This window comes from Glossina fuscipes, unplaced genomic scaffold (genome assembly GCF_014805625.2).
Source record: "Glossina fuscipes isolate IAEA_lab_2018 unplaced genomic scaffold, Yale_Gfus_2 59, whole genome shotgun sequence".
NCBI lineage: Eukaryota > Metazoa > Arthropoda > Insecta > Diptera > Glossinidae > Glossina > Glossina fuscipes.
In genome coordinates, this window is record NW_023998431.1 from 6,808,746 (window position 1) to 6,832,119 (window position 23,374).

Sequence of the window (23,374 nt, forward strand, 5' to 3'; positions counted from 1 at the left end):
TTAACGGACATAATGTTCAACCTATATTTTCTTCGTTATTTCATTTCATTTTCAAAAAATATATTGCTTGTGTATATACACCTTGAGTGGTGTATACGTTTAAACTATAAATAAAAACAGCAAAATTTTAATTATCCCCAGGATTCCCATAAGTGAATGATATCCACATCGTAGTATGATTTGTTATAAAGAAGCGATTACGATAATTTTTGCTTTCTCAGAAGTGCTGACTTTATATTGATTGAAAGGCATATTTCTAAGGCGGGTCACATCAGAGCAGATTAGCTTTTGCACAAAATCGTTTAGAACGCAATGGTTTAAATATTTTTATGTAGTTAGGAGGATCGGATCTACTTACGACAGCCAAAGGTTTATTTACTGTAAGCATTGAAGTCCTCCCCTCTCCTATAAAAAAGTTTGCATCATTGCAGTGGAATATAGACTGGGTTTGTTACTCCGGTTATAAATAAAAAAATACTTATTAAAGCGGCCATCAAGAACACCTTTAATCACAAAACTAATACACAATAACATAACCACAAAATTAACACTGTATCCTAATTTTAGTCAAAGAAAATTTCAACTATTACATCGGACAATTTGCATCGATCGGGTGTATGTGCTATATAGATATCTATGGCGTTTCGAAAGCAAATAACAAGCTGTTACATAAAGGCGGGTAGCTCCAATATACGTTATGATACTTTTTGTAAGTATTAGGAAAAATGTTTTTGTAACTTAGAAAGCTTAATTATTTAGTGAATTTTTTAAATTTTCTTGGGCGGAGAACTTCCGTCCAAGAAATCAATTAAAGAAAAGGAAATCTGGGTATTAATGATACTGATGACTATCTGAAGCTTCTAAAGAGCATCGTGGGTTTCTGCGTGCAGAATGAATGGCAGAGTTTAATATAGCTTGCGCCGTTAAATGTGAGGATATAAATTTTACAAACATAGGTTAAGTTTGGTAATGTGCAGTTTGCACAACAGCTTGGTAGAATTGTTTCATTGTGATATGAATGGAAAAACGTAGCGAATGTATGGAAAGTCACATCTTTCGCCGAACTGAAGTTGCGAATTTATAAAAATATTCTGTCTTGTCCTTTGGGAGGTCGCGGTAACTAATGCTCTGCTTCACATTTGTCCTCATATCGATCAAGATATTGATGGTGATAAATGATGTCCAAAAAAGTTGTAGTGACTTTAGAGTCAATAAGAGAGGCAGCAATTGACTGAGAGGCAATGTTATCGGGGTTCCATCTTCTTATTTATGTTAGAATCATAATATACGACATGCATGTTAAAATAAAGAATAAATACAGAAATACATCTATTTTTAGAACTGCAGTTTTTTCATCATGGCTTATACCAATATAATAATATAATGCTGTGAATGTGTATTTGGCTTTTCTTTTGTTTGGAATTTGGTTTCTTATTTACACTACTTACGTGATGAACCGGTAATGTAGACATTTGGACACATCCAGTATTTCCCAAAAATTTGGCATAAAAAAATCTTCAAATGCAACATCAAACATTGATATCTTACATGATGAGAAGTGATTGTTTTTCAATTTGATAAATCACTCCTTTATAGTAAATTCGAATATAGAAAAAATTTCTGCAAGCAATACCATGAACTTTTTCATTCATCACATTCAAATGCCAAAAAAAGATTTAACTTAACCGCCAAAAGTAATGTCAAACATTTTTTTTCACACATGAATTATTGCTTATGGTTATCAAATTGTGTTCGGAAATGAACACGCTAAGGTTTTTGATAAAAGTGAGTGGGCTATTGGGAATTGTATGCAATTAACGATTAGATTATCTTCCATTCCTACGAAAAGGAAGCCTTTATATGGGCAAGACTCTAATTTCTAATGTTTTGTAATGAAAATTGACGCATAGCTGTAATTTAACATAAAAATTAGCTGTACCAAATTACGAACATGTAGATAAATATTTTGAACTTTGTCCCGGATATAATCTCTAGTGCAAAAGTACGTCTTTTTGACCAGGCCGTTCACATTTTACGCCCGTTCCCGTATAAGAGATACCGTTAAAATAATGCATTTAGATGAAAACCAAACATAACTTTTGGTATTTTATGTAATGATGAATGAAGAATTATTTTATGCGATATGGTGTTGGCGTTGCGCGATTACAAGGTTTTCATTCGTTTTAAACAAAAAATGTGATGAAAAGACAACAACATTCAATTAATTCTCTTTGTTCGAGTTAAGGAAAATATTAGAGAATTAGAGCTTGTTTAAGAATAATGGAAATTAAAATTATAATAGGTTGCTTCTATTATCCTTACCGTTACTTGAGAAACGTAGATTTCGTCTTGGCGTTTCCTTCTTAATGAAAGTAATAAACAGTACTATTGAATCGCCCGAGTTACTTGATGAGATAAGTTTTAATGTCCCTGACCGCTTCCCTAGGCACTTTATCTTGATAAAGCTTAGTCAATGTAAATATAATTATGAGCTGTTTAACCCGCTCAAAGTTGTTTGCAAGAACGTAAATGACGTCTATAACTTATTCTCATTATCGGATTCTTTAAAGTCCTTTAAAGCAACATTGCTTAATACGCGTGATTTACCTATGTCTTACTTAAACTAGCTCTTAACCTTAAAAAGTCGAAAATTAATTGTTGTGAAAAGTTGTTGCCAAGCTTATGCATGTTTGCGATGGCTTAAGGGTTCATTTGCAATTTGGTCCTGTAGCGGTTATGGGTGTGGCTCTATGCTAGTTGTGTAAACGCTTTCTTTCTGTTTTTTTCTTTTTTCCCTTCTTATTTGTTTTATTATACTTATACTAAGTTTTAATATTAATTAGTATAAGCTTTACTTTAAGAGTCAATTGTCATTTTGTTTTAGTTGAGTTTCGCGTATAAGTAGAATAAATAAATAAAATAAATAAAAATAAATAAATAAAATAAATAAGAAAGCTAAGGAGGTCACCCCTAAGTCGAATTCGCAAGCGAGAGAAACAACAACAAAGAAAAGAGAAGTAAAGTTAGTTTCATGAAAAATTTAAAAGACATTAGGCCTAAAAAAAAATGATTGGAGTTCATGTCAAGTTGCTGATGTATTTTATTGTATGGATTAATCGAATGCTTTATATTCTTTCTAAGACTTCCATATGTGATTTAATTAAAACGCAATGAGAACTTTTCATTTTATCTACAAATTTTTAATTAGTGCTTCATACTATTACGGAAATCCCAAATCCAGTTAGTTCCAGCTAAGTAATAAAATCTCTAAAGAGGGAAAAACCAAATGCACATTCGCAGCATGTCATGCAGCTGCCGGCCGAGGAAACGAGTACCAGAAAAGCAGGTTAACGGATTAAAAATGAATCTGTAAAATTAGGTACTAGTAATGTGCTGGTACAAATGTATATGAATAGAATATTTGTGGGAGGGAGAGTTTGTAGAAAAAAAATTTCGAGTTGAGCAGTCGGAAGTATTGCCAAAAATAAATTGTGAATAATCCTACATTTAAGAGATATAATCGTAAATCAAAGAACTTTGAAGTGTATTTCTCTTGATCAAAATATCTAGGATCCAGTGATGTATCTTATAAACGGACTGTATCTTATAAAAGCGAATTTCATAACAATATGATGACGCTCTTAGTTTCTAAATTATGCAAATGAGTTTCGGAATCGCCATATGCAATGCCAGCGGCCTCTTTAATTACACCAATGAAGTAGACATTTTTCTTTATTAAAATTATATCGACACTTTTCTTATGCCAGAGACCCATTTTACAAATCGTTCCCTCTTCAAAATTAATGGATACAATTTAATAACTGCCCAATATACTGATGGCAGAGCCCATGCTGGTTCTGCGATCTGCTATTAAATACAAAACTACAATTATCTTCAGAAAACTATTTTTACAAACTTCTCGTATTAATGTGTATTGCAATAGTTCTGACATTTCAATTTCTGATAGCCCCACATATTGGCCATCTTATCTGAGTAAAATTCGTGACTTGCTGGATTTCGTAGTATACTTGGTTATTCTCGCTTATTTACTTCATATTTGTGATAATGATGACTTTAATGTTGATCAATCTCCATTATTTGACCAACTTTAACGTGACTAGTAGGTAATAGAAGTACCTTCAGGGTTGGAAACAAATTTTTGTTTAATGAGTCACGCCTTTTTTTGGATTTGAGGTAAAAAAAGACGTGGTTCTGCCTACCCGAAGGGATGGTGTTTGTGTTGTTGTGGTGGCATTGCAAACTACGTTGTAAGCTAAGTACATCCTGCCGGCGTATGTAGTTTATTGTGCTTTGTGGTTTTGAGGTTTTTTAATCGATTAGGTGACCTATCTTTGTTTTTTTAACCGCAAACCAGACCTTGTACAAATTTTTGTATTACTAATCATGTGTGATAATGGAAAAGGAATTAATTTGCTAATGTATGGGGGGCTATTAGTACGAATTTGGTTTATCTAGAGTGTTGTTATTGCGGTCAATGTATGGATATGTGTATGTGTGTGTGTGTGTGGTAAGGTGTTTTTAATATGCATTTGGGTTTAGTCAGAGTGTTGCAAACGAAGTTCTAAATTGAGTACACCCTAGTGCATGGGAAGTGTATACCCTACAGCATAGATAGTTTGCTGTGTTGCAAACCATTTAACAAACAATTGTGCTATGATTTCATCTATGTTTTCCGATCAAAGATACATCAATTGTATACACAACATATTAATAAACTAGTTTTAAACTACTTAGATGATAAGAGATTTGTAAGACAGAACGGTATTGATACCTATGCATGGGTACATTATAAACTAAAGAATAATGATAATTAAAAACACAAAAAAACCTTATTTTTCCTATTTATTGGTTTATTTATATTTATTGAAAAGGAATTTCAAGCACAAATGACCACAATTAAAAGTGTTAAATTTTTATTTTCGCTTATAATTGTATTGGATGGGCGATTTGAAGTAATTAACTATTTCAATTTGTGGTTGTATTTCCAAAATTATCAAAATATTCTTTATAGTTGTATTTTTTGTATCCAATTTGCTACCCAATGTGTGTTATCTAGATAAACAATACCACATTCTTGTGCTGATGGTTTCTTAGGTAAAGAATTACGCATTAAAACATCTCTAAAATGTCTGAGTTGTTTACCATACTTAATCAAAACGATATCTGTTAGCAGTCGATTGGGTAGGTCGTTTAAAAGTTTTTTGGAGCTAGTTTATAATTTTTTGTTTTTTTTTTTTATTTTATTTATTCCACTTATACTAGAAACTCAACTAAACAAATAACAGTCGAGTTCAATAGGCTCTTAATGCAAAACTAATATTAATTAACAATAAAATTGAGTATAAGCATAATAAAACAAATAAGAAGAAAAAAAAAAAGAAAAAGAAAAAAGAAAAAAAAGCATGTACACTATCAGCATAGGAGCACACTTACAACCGGTACAGGACCAAATTGCAAATGAACCCCTAAGCCATCGCAAACATGCATAAGCCTGGCAACCGATAATAAATTGACAATAATTTACTTTCGAAACGTAACGACTTTTTAAGGATAAAAGCTAGTTTAACACTAATAATACCATGACGGGTCAAATGACCCATTTTGAACTTTTGCATTGAAAATGGACGTATTATTTTAATATTTCTACAAATTTGACTTTATGACAATTCATTACTAATAAATCTACAGTTCTTATACTATTTATATTTTCTTTTTGTTTTGTTTTGTGGGTAATACCAGTCGTATACCTGTTGTTTACCACATTGGGTCATTTGACCCTGAGAACATTTTTTGTTTTATATAGTTGGTAAACTACTCATTTCCGCAGAGGCTGTTGCATTAGTCAGTAAGTTTCCCTAATAATAAATTCCCTAAAGAAGGAAAAACCAAATGAGCATTGGTAGGCGCGTCATGCAGGTGCAGGCCGATGAAAAAGCAGGAAAAAGCAGGCTGTGATTAGAAATAAAACAATAAATTTAGGTACAGTAACATGCTTGTAAAAATGTACATAAATAGAATATTTGTGGAAGGAAGAGTTAGTCATTGTAAATCAAAGAACTTTGAAGTGTATTTCTCTTGATCAAAATATCCACGATCCAGTGATACGGACTGTAAAAGCGAATTTCATAACAATATCAAAATTTTAGATTGAAAGTGGGTGAAGGTCTTTCACTACCCATAAACATGTCGAAGAGAACCAGACAGCCCAAGTTCTTAGAAGATATAAATAATATTGGGGAAGAGTTTTCGGAAATCGCCGAAGATGAATTTTCGGAAAACGAAGATATATTGGTTACAAACGAAAGTGAATTTGAACCGACAGATAGTGAGGATGAAGAGGAAAATATTGTGAAATTAGGTTGTGCAGGAAAAAAACTAAGATTACTCTCAAGTTCTGAAGAAAGTGAAGTAGAAACGAGTGAACAACATGTTGCGAATGATGCATCTGTTTGGGAAGAAATACAAGTAGGTGGCATACCTGGAAGACCACCACTTCATAACATTTTCAGGGAAGAAGCAGGCCCAACAGAATATTCAAAACGTCACATAACGAAAGGCAAAGTTAGTACTGCGTTTTCATTGATAATTGACCACCGTATTTTGAACCATATAAGAACATGCACAATAGAAGAAGCAAACATCCGATTGGAGTTTATCTCAAGAAAAATTAGATGCATTTATTGCAAATTTATATGCACGAGCTGCACACGGAGCAAATAATTTGAAAACACCTTTTTTGTGGAATAACATATGGGGGCCTGCATTTTTTTCTGAAACTATGAGCAGAAATAATATTACCGAAATTCTTCGATTTATTCGTTTTGATAAAAAAAGTCAGCGTAGTCAACGTTTGAAAACATATAAATTTGCTATGGTATCTACGATTTGGAATATTTTCATTGAGAACAGCCAAAACTGTTGCCAACCGTTATGACCGACCAAATGGCGAGGAAATTTACTACAAAGTCTAAGTCTTGCAGGTGGCCTCTTCAAGTTTTTTTCAATATTCTTGACTTAGCTGGCATAAATGCCTGGGTTTTGTACAAGCAAACGACAGGAGATGATATCTCGAGACAAGATTTTTTACTCAAGCTAGCAGTAGAAATTGTCGCTGATTTTCGAGAAGCCTGTGGGCAACCAAAAGGAAAAACAAATACGAAACGATCGTTGCCCAAGTCTACTACAGATGCTAATCAACGCAAGAGGTGTCAAATAGGATATTGTAACGAAAATAAAACCAACAAAATTTGTTCTAAATGTGAAAAATATGTTTGCGGAAGCTGTAAGATGGACACATTTATATGCAAAAAATGCGATTATTAAAAAATGGAAAAAAAAGAATTATTTTTTGCGTTTGTAATAAAATTGTCAATATACTATTTTGTTTAATTATACTAAATTTTTATTTCTTTGTAACATCCACATTTCATACATTTAAATAGGAAACATAAATTTCGGGTCATTTGACCCCCTATGGTAGATTAGACATCTATTAAGTGTTGGTATAAATAGTGTTAAATACGACATAGGTAAATCGCGCGTATTAAGCAATGTTGCTTCTTTAATGAACTTTAAAGAGTCCGATAACGAGAATAAGTGGTAGACGTCATTTACGTTCTTGCAAACGACTCTGAGCGGATTGAACAGCTCATAATTAAATTTACACTGATTAAGCTTAACCAAGATAAAGTGCCTAGAGAAGCGGTAAGGGACATTAAAGCTTATTTCACCAAGTAATGAAGGCGAGTCAATAGCACCATTTATTACTTTAATTAGAAAGGAAACGCCAAGAACAAATCTACGTTTCTCAAGAGACGGTAAGGACAGCAGAAGCAACCTATTTTCATACGGAGGAAGAGAGGCAATCGGATCCCAACCCAAATTTCTAAGGGCAAACAGCAAGAATTGCATTTGAACAGATTCAATTGAATCTACGTAGCACCTATATGAAGAAGACCACACAACTGAGGCATACTCGAATATGGGTCTAACCAAAAACATGTACAGCCTTTTCGTAATGTAGGGATCATCAAGCTCTTTGGACCACCTTTTTATAAAACCAAGCGCGGACCTAGCTTTGCTAATCGAGAGCTCAATATGCAAGTTAAAACGTAACCTATGGTCAAATAGAACGCCTAAATCTGTAATCGAATCGACGTCCTCCAACTTATGCGAATCTATGAAATACTGAGTAATGACTGACGTTCTTCTTAAGAAAGAAAGCTTTTTACATTTACTCAGATTTAGTTTCAGGAGATTCAAAGAGCACCATGCAACAAAATTATCCAAATCACCTTGAAGCTGATGTGATTGCGATTCAACAGAGAAGGAAGAAAACAGTTTCACATCATTAGCATACATTAAGATCTGGCTGGAATTAACCACCGATGGGAGATCGTTAATGTATAAACTAAATAAAATGGGACCTAAGTGACTTCCTTGAGGTACGCCAGACGTAACGGGGAATTCATCCGAGGTAATGGAGTTAAACAAAACCCTGAAGTATCTATTGTGCAGATAAGAGCTTATCCATTTCACTAAGTAGGGTGGGAAACCAGAGGCTTGGAGTTTAAAGATAAGTAGTCTATAGTTAACCATATCAAATGCTTTGCTTAAATCAGTGTAAGTAACATCTGTGCGAGAGCCACTAGAAAAAGCCTTGAAAACATGACAGGTAAACTCTAACAAGTTGGTGACTGTAGATCGCCCTTTCCGGAAGCCGTGCTGGTGCGGAGAAATATACGAATTAATAGCAAAGGCCAAATGCTGAGTCACAATACGCTCGAACAACTTGGGCAAGACATTCAACTTGGCTATGCCTCTGAAGTTCTCAACAAATTGTCTACTTCCACTCTTGTGGATAGGAATAAGGAAACTACTCTTCCAACATGAAGGGAAAACACCTGAATACAAGGACATGTTAAAAATCTTTCAGATCACACCACACAACTCGACAGCGCAAGATTTAAGTACACATGATGGAATTTCATCAGGTCCAGGCGCACAACTGTATTTTAGAGAACTCAACCCTTTGAAAACATCATCTTCCGAAATAACCAAGTTAGGTATTGAAACCGTGTTAGTTATAGGATATGGGTAGTTTGCTGATAAATCGAAATTAGCAATCGAAAAGTTTCGTCGGAAATACTCAGCAAATAGATTTAAGATTTCAAAATCATCCGAGAAATCAGAGCCATTAAAAGAAACATGAGAGGGATATGTGGAAATTTTTCTTTTAGAGTTAACAAGTTTAAATAAGAATTTAGGATGAGCAAACAGAGAGGATTTAATGAACTGAAGATATCTGCAGTAATAATGATGGTTGAGGGAGTTAAATCTATGCCTCGCCACCGAGCAAGCGACATAGTCGAGCGCAGAGCCACTTTTCGAATATTTTTTGAATAGCGAGTTTTTTCTATTCTTGTGATATTTAATTGTCTTATTAAACCACGGGGTACATCTGCTTCGAGGTCGACAATGCTTGATTGGAACAGATGCAGCAATAGCTAAATTTAATGTATTGTAGAACGATGGCAATAAGCTTACAATACTATCGGTTGAGAAATCAAGCGTCAGATGTGAAAGACGATGTTTTAGTAATACAATATTGATTTTATGAAAATCAAAATATTTATTTAAGAAAGTTTGATTTGGCACATTAAGGCATTTCAACAAACGATCATTCATATGATGAAAGGAAATGCATATTGATGGATGATAAGGATCCTCAGGTAAACTAAAACGTGGACAGCGCTTTACGTAAATCTCGGGAAAATTGGCAAAGCAGAGATCAAGCAGTCTACCATTACAATTAGGGGTACGATTAAATTAACCCAAATTATGATCAAACAATTCACTAAAGAACACAACAGCCCTATCAGACGTTGAAGTAGGAACCAAACAGCCAGAATTATCAGTGTTACACCAAGTGACTTGAGGCAAATTGAAGTCACCCAATGCAACGGCCAAATCGGTGGGTCTAGACCGCTTGGCCACTTCACAAATGAGGGCAGCGTGTTTCCTGTAAATGGAGATATCAGAATTTGGGGGAATATAGGAGCAGGTTATAAATAGATGTTTATCAGGCATATTCAGCGTCAGGAGAAATGGGAAATTCAATTAAATTGGACGGGACTGACGCAGATATGGCAATTAATACACCACCACCAATGCGATTTACTCGATCATTTCTAAACACTTGGAAAGAATTATGAAAAAGTTCTGACGAATGTATATCGGGTTTTAGCCAAGTTTCAGTAAAGGCCAAACAGAAAAATTCCGTGCTCACTGAATTTAGAAAAGTGGAACGAATTTTCGAATTTAGGCCTCTAACATTTTGATAAAAGAGAGATAGTGGGCCCGAAGAAACAATTAGTTTTTTGAAGGCGACAAGACTATTGCCTTGGTATTACGGGGACGATCTCGAGGGATAAATTCCTTAATTCAGTATCCTACTGGCCACAGTGATTTGCTTAACAACATATCACTGTGTTCAGTCGGAACTAATATTTTAAAAGAGGAGATTGCCCTAGCTTGAGAAGGAGCCATTTTGAAGATGCTAACACGCTTTAAGTTGACTGATGGGACTTTCTTCGCCAGATAACCATTTATGTTATCCACCGATGTTTCAGGTGCCAGTCTTGACACAAATATTGCTTTTCTGGGAGGAACTGCCGTCAAGCAAATGTCATTATTTGGAACAAGAGGGGGGTGCACAGTAGGAGAGTTTCGAGTTGGGGAAAACATAGATGGGGTTATCGCCCTTGTACCGGCAGCTTGTGAGACTTGCCCAGTCTGGTGACCAGTATTCACACGCGAACAGCCAGGAGGAGAGGATGACTTATTTTTCTCTTCATTACTTTTAGGCGATGGCGCTTGATTAGAGTGAGTGGCGGCTCTGGGCGAAGATACCCTTGCCACTTCAGCGTAGCTTAAAACCGATGGACTTGCCGATTTGTTTGTAACTGTTTTGCTACCAACCGACTCAGCAATATCGGAAACATTACTGTTCATTTTAGAGTTAGAGGGAGTGGTAACTTGTACCAACGAATTAGATTTAGAGAAAGCCAGAGGTGACGTCCCACACGCTACGCTACGAGTAGAAGATGAGTGTCCAATAAAGCGACACTCATCAAACCTAGACTTAATTAGCTCAAACTTTTCCCACAAGGAGCCGAGATTTCTACTCAATTCCGAGAAACCATAACGGGTCTCCGTGAAAAGTTTATTAAAGTCAATGTCCCGCTGCCTACAGTCAGGACATGACCATCTTAAGCCTTTAGACGGATCAGCGACTGCGTCAGCGGCACGGCCGAGAATACCGGCACACTTTGCATGACCAAAGAGCCAACAAGAAACGAATCTATCAGAATCCGGGCCTGATTTCGCCCGACAAGGTGTATATAAACACTCCATGTCCTGTCAAGAAGACAATTGTTGATTATGAAGAACAGACACACAAATCACTAAAAAAAATCCTGAACATAAAAATTTATCAACCAATTTGTGCAAAACTTCTCTGTTAGGTTGACACTGTAACGAGAGATCACTAGCGACACAAACTCCAAACAGCAAAAAAAAAAAAATAACAGAGAAAAGGAGAGAAAACAAAAAAAAAAAAAAAAAAAGAGATTTTTATCAGAGCTCAAAATTTTTGTTTGCAAAAATCAAATGAATCAAAGCGTAAAAGAAAAATATTTCTTTTACTTTGAATTCACTCACTTTCTTCTCAAAGTATATTATAAAATCACACACTATAAGGCAGAATAGACACGAAATTCAACAAAAATTTAAAATTTTAATTGCCGAAACAAAATATATACGACTATATCGCGCGACAGAGTTGCCAGACATGACTAATAAAGTCCTTATCCCTTTCTACAGGGTTTAAGACTTAAACCTCTCTCCGTAGCAACTGATTGCATATGTCTGTTATGACGAGTAGCCTCTGCTAATGGCTCTCTTCCATTTTTTATATCATTTACTGCTTTAACTATAGCTGATTCACCTGTAGCCAAACCTCCAAGTGCTAACAGTGCCGTTAAAATCGGGACTAAAAGAAAGAATCCCCCAACTTTGGCATTGGGATAACTGTCGTTATGGTAACGTTAAACTTGTTATTCATCCATAGTTTTGAATGTATTGCATTCTGAGCTATTTTTACAGCATCCGTGATATTACTTGGTTTTGCTTTTTTCAAGATCTTTAGAGTCAAGGGAGGAACCCCCTTGAAATAAACTCAAAATCTGGGAGTTATTCTTCCTCTTCAATGTAAGCTCAGTAAACTTTTATTGAATATTAAATATTGAACTAAAATTAAATTAAGTGAGAATTATATTCTACAAAGAAAAATATTAAATATAGTAATGTTGACTAAAAAAATAATTAACCACAAGAAAAGCATAATAATAATAATATACACATGCACAACGTAAACAACTAGAAGCAAAAAGCGAAGGCGAAATGTTGATATAAATACGAATAAACCAACACACAAACATGTTCAGTTTTTTTAGCTAAAAAAAGTTTGTATAAATCAACTTCGACGATAACAAACTTCCTCTGCTGTAGGGTATACAATGCTTGTAAAACGGTTTGCAACACAACAAACTATCTATGTTGCAGCGTATACTCAATTTAGAACTTGGTTTGCAGCACTCTGTATAAACCTAAATGCATATAAATAACACCTTACCACGCACACGCACACATACATTGTCAGGTTACAATAACGACGCTCTAGATAAACAAAATTCGTATTAATACCCGCCCATACATTAATGAATTAATTCTTCTTTTCATTAACACACAAGATTAATAGCATAAAAATTTTTACAAGTTCTAGATTTTTAACATTCTTTGTTTTATGAGCTCATTAAAATGAATCAGATTATTGATGAAATGTATAAGAATGGCACCGTCAATGATGGTTTTGTCTTAACAAAAACTTAGCGTTTGTGAATTATCTTTTATATCTATGCGTACACGTTATATACATATAAATAAGAATGTACAAAAGACTATACCTTATGTAAGAGAACTATTTCTTCAGAAAGTAGAACAAGTACTGCACGGTGACAGTACCAAAATTTGGTCAAAATATCTGAAAATGTGCGATCTATAGGTTGAAACCAAGACAAGTTTAGATCTTTTCACTTCTCACTTCATCACTTTTAGAAAACAAAAGATGGGTGGGTCTGTCCCAAGTCGTTCGGAATGTTGCTTGTACATATTGGCATAAATTTAATATGCGCTATACCGCAAGTAGTGTTTTGGTGTTATACACATATATGTAAAGCTAATTTACCGTGCATCGCAGAAAGTGTAGGCTGTAGTAGTAAATACAACAACTAACACAATTATAAGGTGTAATTAGGTAAAAATGATAAAGTAATGCTAAATACCACCATCCACAACAATTAATTCGGTGACTTCGACCAAGGTCTACATAAAATAGCTGTTTTCCCTTTAGTATTATTGGGCAGAAAGATTGGCATTTTCGACCTTCATTATTTTTGCTGCTTATCGTGAAGAAATCTGCTGTCGAAGTCCTTTAAACGCTTTAAGAACGTTCATATCCTAATGATCGGTTTTCGTTTCGACTGCCGTTTGTTGGCCACTTCTTGCAAGAGTTGTCAACTATATACTGTTGCAGCTCTGGAAAATTTTATCAGATCAAACGTATTCATCAGACATGGCGCCTTCTGATTACTATTAGTTTAGATCGATGCAACACGGCATGACTGGCACGCAACTTCGCAAAGTTGAAGAAGTGCGAAGATGGGTCGATGGTTGGCTCCTTGTCAAACCAATATAATAATATTCTTTCGGCACGATATCGTCATGTTGCCCGAAATATGGTAAAATGTTGTGCAAAATCATGGACAATATCTTAATTAAATTTATATTGCACCATTGTACGGAAGGTCCTAATTATTGCGGCCAACGTTACTTTAAGAAAGATTACGAAAAACCAGGAAACTATATATTTCTTTATCCTATAATATTGGATGAGTGCGGCTGATTAGTTTTAATTTTTCTATAACAACCATGAAAGGTTCTGTTAGCTTGTATTACATTGTAGGCGTGCCTTCGGATCCATTTGATCTATTTTCAATGCCCATTTTGCGTAGCTATCGATGCTAACTTTTACTTCTAAATCTTAAATTTTGCGGCCAACAGCATGCATTTCAGGGTAGGCAGGCGAACCGACTGACATGTCTGGATTGATTTCGAATTTAAACAATATATACTTTATGGCTTCAGAAAGCTCCCTTCTGGGCGTTGCAAAGTGTTTTGATCAAACGAACGTACTTTCATCCTTCGAGGGAGAGTACAAAAATACATCCAAGGCTCCGTCAATTTGAATTGATGTGCGTTGAAGTCAAAGTCGGAGAGAGAACATCGATGTAATTGATCGTTTTCGTTTCTTGAAAAAAAAAAAGCCAATCTTTTGATTTGTTTAATTAATACTAAAGTAATGCAGTTGAAGTGCGCCTTTCCTTTAAAATGAATAAATTTGTTTAATTGACAAAACTGCGGTGCATACTTCATGAGCGGCATTCAGTTAGATGGATTGAAGTTTTCGTTGCTTTCAAAGTAATGCATTAACGTTGTCCTTCCGTTTGAAACTAAAGTAGCCTTTAAGAATAGATTTTTGATTACACCTGCAATTGGAATTAATTTCGCTACACATCCACATATATAATGTATTTTTTATATGTACTAGGTAGTCCGGAAATGTTTGCATATTTTACTTTTTTATTTCGAAAAAGGTAAAAGAACTCATGATGAATGGAACTAATGCTGTAGGAGAGCGCACATGGCAGAATTGGTTTGCAAACTTTCGTTAAATTTCGTTTCGATAGGCAGAATGCTGAACCCGTAAAATTGTATCACGTCTAACCGCACTTCTGATTTCTCAATATGTGAGAAAACTTTGCAAATTAGTGCTAACTGCTTTTCAAAAATGTTTTTTTATTTTGGTTTAGTTTTAAGGGTCACTTCAATTAATCCATTACATTTTATGACTGTTGCGCCCATTGGGTTTTCTTTCAAAACAATTGTTACCCATCGTTAAGGCGAGAAAGTGTGTTTTCCATCTTCTATTTAAAAAAAAGAATGAATTCGAGTTTACGCAGCTAATATATATTTTCTAACTAGCAAATAAAACTTAATGCATCAGAATTAGGAAATACTGCATATTTTGCGGAAGCTCCGATGCATCTACGTGAAAATATCTTTAATATGATCTAAACAAATGTTGAATGTGAAACGCCTTTTTGGCCTACAGAGCATGGCGATTTTCACACAAAACTATCTGTTATGAAATATGTTTCAAATGAGCGAAAAATTGGAATTTGGCTTCGCTCCTACAACAAACAAGAAAAAATTTTTGAAAATTGTATATTTAGCAAACAGTTCTTTACACTATAATATTCAGAGAAGTAAATTGATTTGTTAACGAAATGAAAATTTTTTTGTCCTAATGACATAAACAATGCTTAGTAATGATCAAAACGTGAATGAAATGCCAATTTATTGCTTAAAAATTGCCGTGTAAATGTTAACGCGTTGATTTTAGAGGTAAACACGTGTTTTTAGTCAATTACGAGATTGCTACTTAAGGCTTACGTAAGAAACGTCGCAGCACGGCTGATCTAAGAAAGTTATCAAAATCTCCGCCGACCAATCAAAGGGATTACACAAGCAAGCAAGTTTCTTATCTGACTAGAGTTAGCCTGTCTTCTTCCAAAGGTAAAATTACCGTTTGGACGGAAGTGTTTGGAATTAATTAAATTACAATAAAAAGGATTTCGCTGAAGACACCCAAAACCATATCGCAATCAAGCCGCAAAAAATAATGTCACGCACAAACCCAAGCCAGTAGATATTAAAAATGTTTAATATGAAACTACGTTGGATAAAAGTGACGATTCGTTTAGTTAACTGATATTTAGCGTTTAAGTTAAGGCTGAAGCTTTTAAATAAATGTAATACCATTTAATAACAGTTAACCTTGTAATATAAAATACTACCTCACATACTCAATAATCACTTCAATTGAAAAATTTCAATAGCAAATTTAATCAATTAGTAAATTTAAATATCATTTATTAGGTTTGAAGAGCACTTCAAACATTTGCTTTATATAAGATCTCCAATCGGAAATAATATATAGAGGAAAACTACTAGATTGTCGTTAAGTTGTTATACGATATTAAGTATGTAGCTAAGTAAAATTCAGTATTGGCTTAGAAAAGAATATTTTTTACATCGTAAACCCTATCACAAGCAGCAGTAGTCGTATAACCGGGCTCCTAAAACTATTTTACATTAGGATGCCTTACGTCACTCTGTGTATCAAGAGAGAAAATACTATTATTACTACTAGTAATCATATAAAAGAATTACTTGAAAGATAACAGAAATAACCTATAAGTTATAGAAATTATTAAGAGAATTGGCTTAAATTGCTTAAAATATAGAATAAAACGCTTTTCCGACATAATTAATGTTTTTTTTTTTTCGTTATTCGCTCATTAGTAGTTCGACACGGACTTCTAATACGTACCATTACTTGAATGTATAAATATCGATGTCGCTTCGATACCTTGAGTATTGGCCCAATTGCGTTGGTATGGGGTGAAAGGAACAATAATTTAAATAAAAGCCGAATTCAATTATATTATCATTTAACGCTGCGGTGATATTTCCTTCTAAACCTCTTTAGGAACTTTACTCTCTAATGTAACAAATGTTGTAATTTTACGATTCTAGCATTAGACACTCCTCCTATTGTAAGGAGTCAAATGACCTTTTCTTAAGCGTTCAGCCGCACGTTACGATCTCGACACGTTGTTTACAATCTAACATATATTCAATATATATCTGAATATTTGGCCCAGGGCGATTTTCGAATAACTTTTTTATGATCTTTATAGTTGCACCGATTTATAAATCTCTGTTCTAGTACGTTCCTATTTTAAGAATTTGTCGCTTCCAGAATAAAAATGGACTATTGCGTCACAACTAGTGCCTTTCAGTTATCGTTTCTTAATAAAATATTCATTTATTAGTAGAAATTTACAACAAGTATTAATATTTTAATTCTAATTTGAGTCTAAAGGTGACTGTCAGTACACATCACATTAATTGAGTTCAAACTATCAATTTAACAATTTTAAGTCTGTATTGCCTATCCATATTCAGAAGACTTAGACTTACTAATATATCTGGTGGTACTTTCTTTCATTACATCTCTCATTACAAGTATATTTTAGTCCCGGTGTATTTTTGCATTAGTTACATACTATGGAGCGCCTCTTATCATACGAAAGATTGCTAGTTATCTTCTTTGCAACTTTGGTTGTTCTGTTTTTGTGCAAAAGCAGTTTTCGTAACAATTAAACTCTACAATTAAAACACTAAACGTTGAGTTTGGGTTTAACAACCACCACAATCCGCTCGATTTTCATTTCGAGTTTCATGGGGTATTGTAACACTAGGGACTGATCTAGACTCTTTTGAATTTTCCTAGATGCCATACTGATGTTTGCGTAGAAGCATATAATTGTTGTGTCGTCTACGAACGTGAAAGTGTGCGTAAGGTGATGGTTTGGCTATGTACAATAGATAGAACCTAAGCCGCCCTACCTTCAGGTAATAACTAAAATCTGCCAAAATCTTTTTAATCTTTTTTTAAAGTCAAAAATATTTTCTTTTTCTTTAGTTTTTAACTAAAAAAAAATGACAAGTATACCTTTTATTTAGAGCACACACCCTTCATTGCGCTTTTTCTAACGAATTCATTTATTACCCCTTTTCTATAGTTTTATTGCTTTCACGAGCGCCAAATAACCTCTCTACACAAAACTCAAAAAATTATATAGCGCATCTCAACCGCAGACTTCCTCCCTTCATTGTTGTCACCTGTTCTACTAACAGGTGCATTTTTGAACGGCAACATTATTCATGGGTGCTAAACCTGCCAACTAATCTGTGGGAGAAGTTCATTTGAACACTTTGATTGCGGATATTGTGACAACGGATGTGTGGATTGCCGCATTGTTTTCATGACTATTTTCGCTCGAATGGGGGCCGTTAATAAACTCTCTCACCTAATATCTTACCTTTATAACGTAGACAAAGAAGAAGAATCATAGAGAGTAGTAATTTAGCTGGATTTTAATATTGATTAGGTTGAGATGGATGGTTCAAATGGAAATCGTTTCTTGACCAACGTTGATGACTTTTTAGCATTGTTCACAAATTCCGCAAGAGCATTCACTGTAGGTGGTCGCCAAGCATATATAAAGAAGCTTCGCGACTTCAAGTTTCGAAATTGAACTTTATAAGATTGGTATTTACGATTATCGTAAGATTTTCGAACCAGCAACCACTGTTTGTAGATCAGATCAGGTTACTTCTAGGGATACCCTTACATAAGAAGTCATAGCAGCCCAACCACTTCGATTTTTAAATTATTTTCTTTATTGGTACTAGGCACATTAAGTTTCCTGATTGAAAAAAATGGGTTAATCATGATTCAAATTATACTAAATGAGGTACATTCTACTCTGATCGTAAAATAATAAGTGTCTGTATTAGGACGGCTCGTTCGCTTGCGCTGCAAATTTGTTGCACAAGGTATATTAAATTTGTGGGGATGTACCTAATATTCAGCGGAGCGTGCCATAGGCTCACATTTTGGTATACCGATCGATCTGCAATTATTCTCTGATTCATTTTAAGCTTGTCTGTCTGTCTGATGTCCGTTGATGTGAATACATATTGTAACTTTTGAGATATTTGGCTATATTTGGCATACACAGACCGAACCGTATTGAAAATAGACTGTGCAGTAATCTCATATAACGCCTCATTTTAAAAAGTTCTTTTATGAAAAAACTATTGCAATTCTTTCAAATTTCTCAATGAAAATTGCTGCATAATAGTGTTTCGGCATAGATTGTTGATGCGTCAAATCTGAATCGGACGGATTTTTTGAACGCCCTTCCCTATAAACAAGCTTCTATGTAGTTAAGAAATCTAATATGCAAAAGTATTTTATAATGAAAACTGGACAATAGCATAAACTTTGCATAGAAATTAAGTCTAATAATCTTGGACCATGCAGCTCTATCACGTTTGCCTTACCCCGCATAAAGGCTCCCATTATATCATATGACAACAAATTTTAAAACTAAATCTGAGTATATGAATAATAATAAGATTTTTGAGAAGAAAAATAATTTAGTCAAATTTAAACCAAGTCAATTGACATTTCAGACCTCCCTGCATGCAAGGCCTTCCATGAAAATGGTGCTTTTAAAAAGAACTAGGTGTAATTTTTGGTCTCTTATCGTCAAAATAAATAAAGAATTGCGTTAGGTGAATTACTATAAGATATTTAACGGTCGAATTTATTAAGCTATAACGTTTATTCCTTATTTTTTATTTATTATATTTCTTATTAAAATTAATGACCACTTTTTGAAATGAAGGTGGGCTGATAATTATTAGTGACTCATCTTTATTATTTTTCTTGTTAAATGCACACATGGTTGTTATCCAACGCATTGTCCGAATAGTTATCTACGGGTGTCCACAACGTACATGATTATTAAATCGCATACGCTTCGCTGCACAAACTGTTTGAAATCCTGCTCGAATTAGGATACATAAAACTTGCGCGTAAACATGTGTATACCATGTATTTCCCAAGCAACAATCATATAAACGGGAAAGTCAAGCAAAAGCTTCGTTCTGCATTTTTGCAGCCGAGGCGTTAAAAATGTGCCCAATGCTTCTATAATCAAAAGATATGCTTTATAACATCAAATTCGTAATCAGAAGTTACGTTTTATATATATTATGTGATAAGCTTAATTGGTGTGATTTGTTTATTTGCACACAAACACACGCTCACTACAAGTGTTCTGTGTTGTTTATCCAGGCTGCTGTTATATGCGTATTTGAAATATCGCAACATTCGTTAGATGGGGGAAATTCTTGAATTTTTTTTATAAATATCGGGCCTATCAATGCCTGTTAAAGCGATTGTAAGCCTTACAACGTGGAAAATATCGCACTAATCTGTCTATGTTTTGTACTTTGTACGCTGAACGGGGAATTCTGCTTTCTTTGATGTTAAATATAGTGAATCAAATAAAACACTTTTTTAAGATGGCATTAAACGATATGTTCGAATAACAAATATGAACATAATGCGATGGAAATTTCTTATATCAAGTATTTCGAATTTTGATGGGCTTGTACAACTAATATCAGAAGAGTTATTATCATTAACTCGCGAAAAAACTTGGAATTTCTTCATCATACTGCATTATTCCGCCTTGAGGTTCTACATAAAATTTCTATATTTACCTCTAAACATGGACTTATCACTTTAATCTACAAAAACCAGAACCATTCATCATCAATTCCCCGAAATACGTATATTCGTTATCAACTTAAGATTTTTAGTCGATTTAGTTATGCAAGTCTGTCAACACTAAGTCTTTCAATGAGGAGATTAAGCAAAAGCGTGGCACATTTTTTCTGAATCGAGTCGTAGAATGTCCGCAATATGTCAACAACTCAATAGGGCGGCAATATTGGACAAAGGCTGAAAGTGGCCAGCCAAAATAAATATTGATCTAAAACTTTGTACAAGTATTTATACAGGTCCTTTGAATGCTAAACGTAAAATTCGTTCTGTTCGGCCTCTATTACATACACCTGCAGTCTGCAAATAACTCGCCACAGAAATGCTAATTCGTTGTCCATAACCTTGAAAATCAGATATTCCGTAAGACATAAACATGCACATACATATCAAACCGAAATCTTGAACTCACCAAAATAATATTTGTATATTCTGAACCCGCTGGAGATTCTGCGAAAACGTAACAATGTCAACAATTGAAATGGATATATGTAGTTTAATAAGTACGTGTTTAACTGAAGTCTACAATTCAACATTGCAATGTTCTGGTATGCATCTAGAAATGAGACTACAATTAAGCTATACATATTCTTTTGTCTGCAATTCTCGACAGTTGGGAATTTTCATTTTCGGATTTTCAAAATTTTAAAACCAACCGAGTTTTTGTTCGCATAAAAACCAACATAGGCTATTGTTCTGTGTAAAAAATAATAATCATACGTACCTTATGCAAAATATAAATGTAATATGCAAATGCGTCAAATCTACAAGAAAAGATGAAACAAATATAGGGAAATATAGGAAAAAAAAAACTTACTTTTTTTTTTTTTTAATTTTAACATATATTCTATTTTGTGACTGTGTATCGTCATCATCAGGCAATCTTCCATCTTTTGTAAAGTAGATAATACTCTACTACTATCTGAATAATCCTCACCTCCAATAGGCAATACAATTGTTAGTGGATTATCAAACAATAATTTAGTAGCATCATCACAAATTTGTTTTCTCATCTCTCTAAGTAATCATATCAAACATATCTATACCAAGGATAAGGGAGGTGGCAAGGTTGGATACCCGCTTTCGTATTCCATGTCCAACCAAATCAAGTAGCAAAGTAAAGTAAAGAGACATTTTTGTTTTTTCTCTTTACTTAGTCGTCAAATCAAGTAAGCTCTGATTTAACGAACGTAATAGCTGAACAACTCCGGGTCTACGCGTGCCTGTTTTCCTCTAAAGGCTCCTTTTCTAAGACATTGTATCAAGGCAAAAGTTTTGCCGTTTTTTCCAATAGCTGGCTTAAAAGTCACTTAATTTCAGAAATGCTAATCCTATTAGACCGTACCATAAGGTTCGATAGTTTATAAATAAAACCACTAATATATTTTAAAAGGGGGCAAGCTGAACCCTTCAATACCTGATGCCACATTGCCAAAAACCATTCTACATTTAGTTTGGAGATAAAATACTAAAATTTTATATTTTTTTTTTTTTTTTTTTTAGATGAAGGTCTATTTTTCTTGGAAATTTTTCTTCGGCAGGAAGTCTGAGCTGGCCCATATTTAGCAATTGTTTTTTCACGATCTTTTTATTCTTTACCAATTTTCATAATAAGATATGAAAAATGAGACCATGTTGCCAAAAAGGTAGATATCTTTTAAAGTTGCTGCTGTTAATTTGTCAAATCACTGCCTTAGATCAACCTTTATTATAAATGATCGAAATATAGGTCATCTGCTATATACAGATCGTCATCACAAAATCTGGTTCGTCATAAAATATTAAAAATTGGCCGTTTTTTGCCATGTAAGCATCGCTTCACATCGGGTTAGTATACCGGAATATTAATATTCAGCGGTTTCTGTCGAGAAATTTTGCAAATTGTAACATTTATATCTTACATCACTGGTGGTACGGGCAATATTACGTTTGTGCGGAGGTATACGACAGTCACAAGAACTTGAGATGCACTCTTTTTTATTATGCCGATCAACTAAGAGTCATACGGAATCGATCTAAGCTTGTCAGTTCATCTGCCAGTCCGTCAGTCTGTTCGTCTGCCTGTCTACCTAAACTCTTTCAACGTATTGCTGGGTTCCGAGATATTTTGGTGAAGTTTGGCAAACTCGCGCATTGACACACAATCAACCGTATTGGAATCGCGTCACTTTTTCGAATACACGCCACGTAAACCCTTATTTTAAGAAGTCGATATACGAAAAATTATTGTAATTTTGAAACTGCGCCGCAAAAATCGCAAAGAAAGGGTATCTCCTTGGACCTGCCTCAATCGTTATGTAGTGAAAAGATCTAAGTTTCAATATTTTATGATGGAAATTGGTTTATAGTAACGAAAATCGGTTCGTAAAAGTAATTTGGTAAAAATCTTAGCCGTATCACATTTGAATCAAGTAGATCACGAAATATTAATCCTTATATGCCAAAAACGTGTAATTACTAAGATTTTATGATCGAATCTAGTCTAAAGTAACAATGCACCGTAAAAATTACCCGTAGCAAATTTCGATTACATATGTCGTTTTCTTAGACCACACCATATATAAGAGAATCCCATGAAAAAGCGACCCTTCTATGGCGACGAAGTTCAGTTTTTGGGTTTTATGACTGAACCAAATGAAAAATAATAAATCCTTTGACAAGTAGATTAGGTTTGCTAAATTTGGAGCACTTTAGTTCTAGCGTTGAGCATCTTCCAATGTGAGAGCTTTTATAAAAAGTATGCCTTTACATGAAAATAGTGTATAATGTTTGCTGTATTATCAAGAATAACGGGATAACTATATCAGGCGGAGTGTTGTAGAGCATTTGATTTTCGACTTTTCTCGGCTGCAATGTGCTTACTTGTTTTCTTATAAAAAGCTTTTGGGAACCGATTGCAAAAGA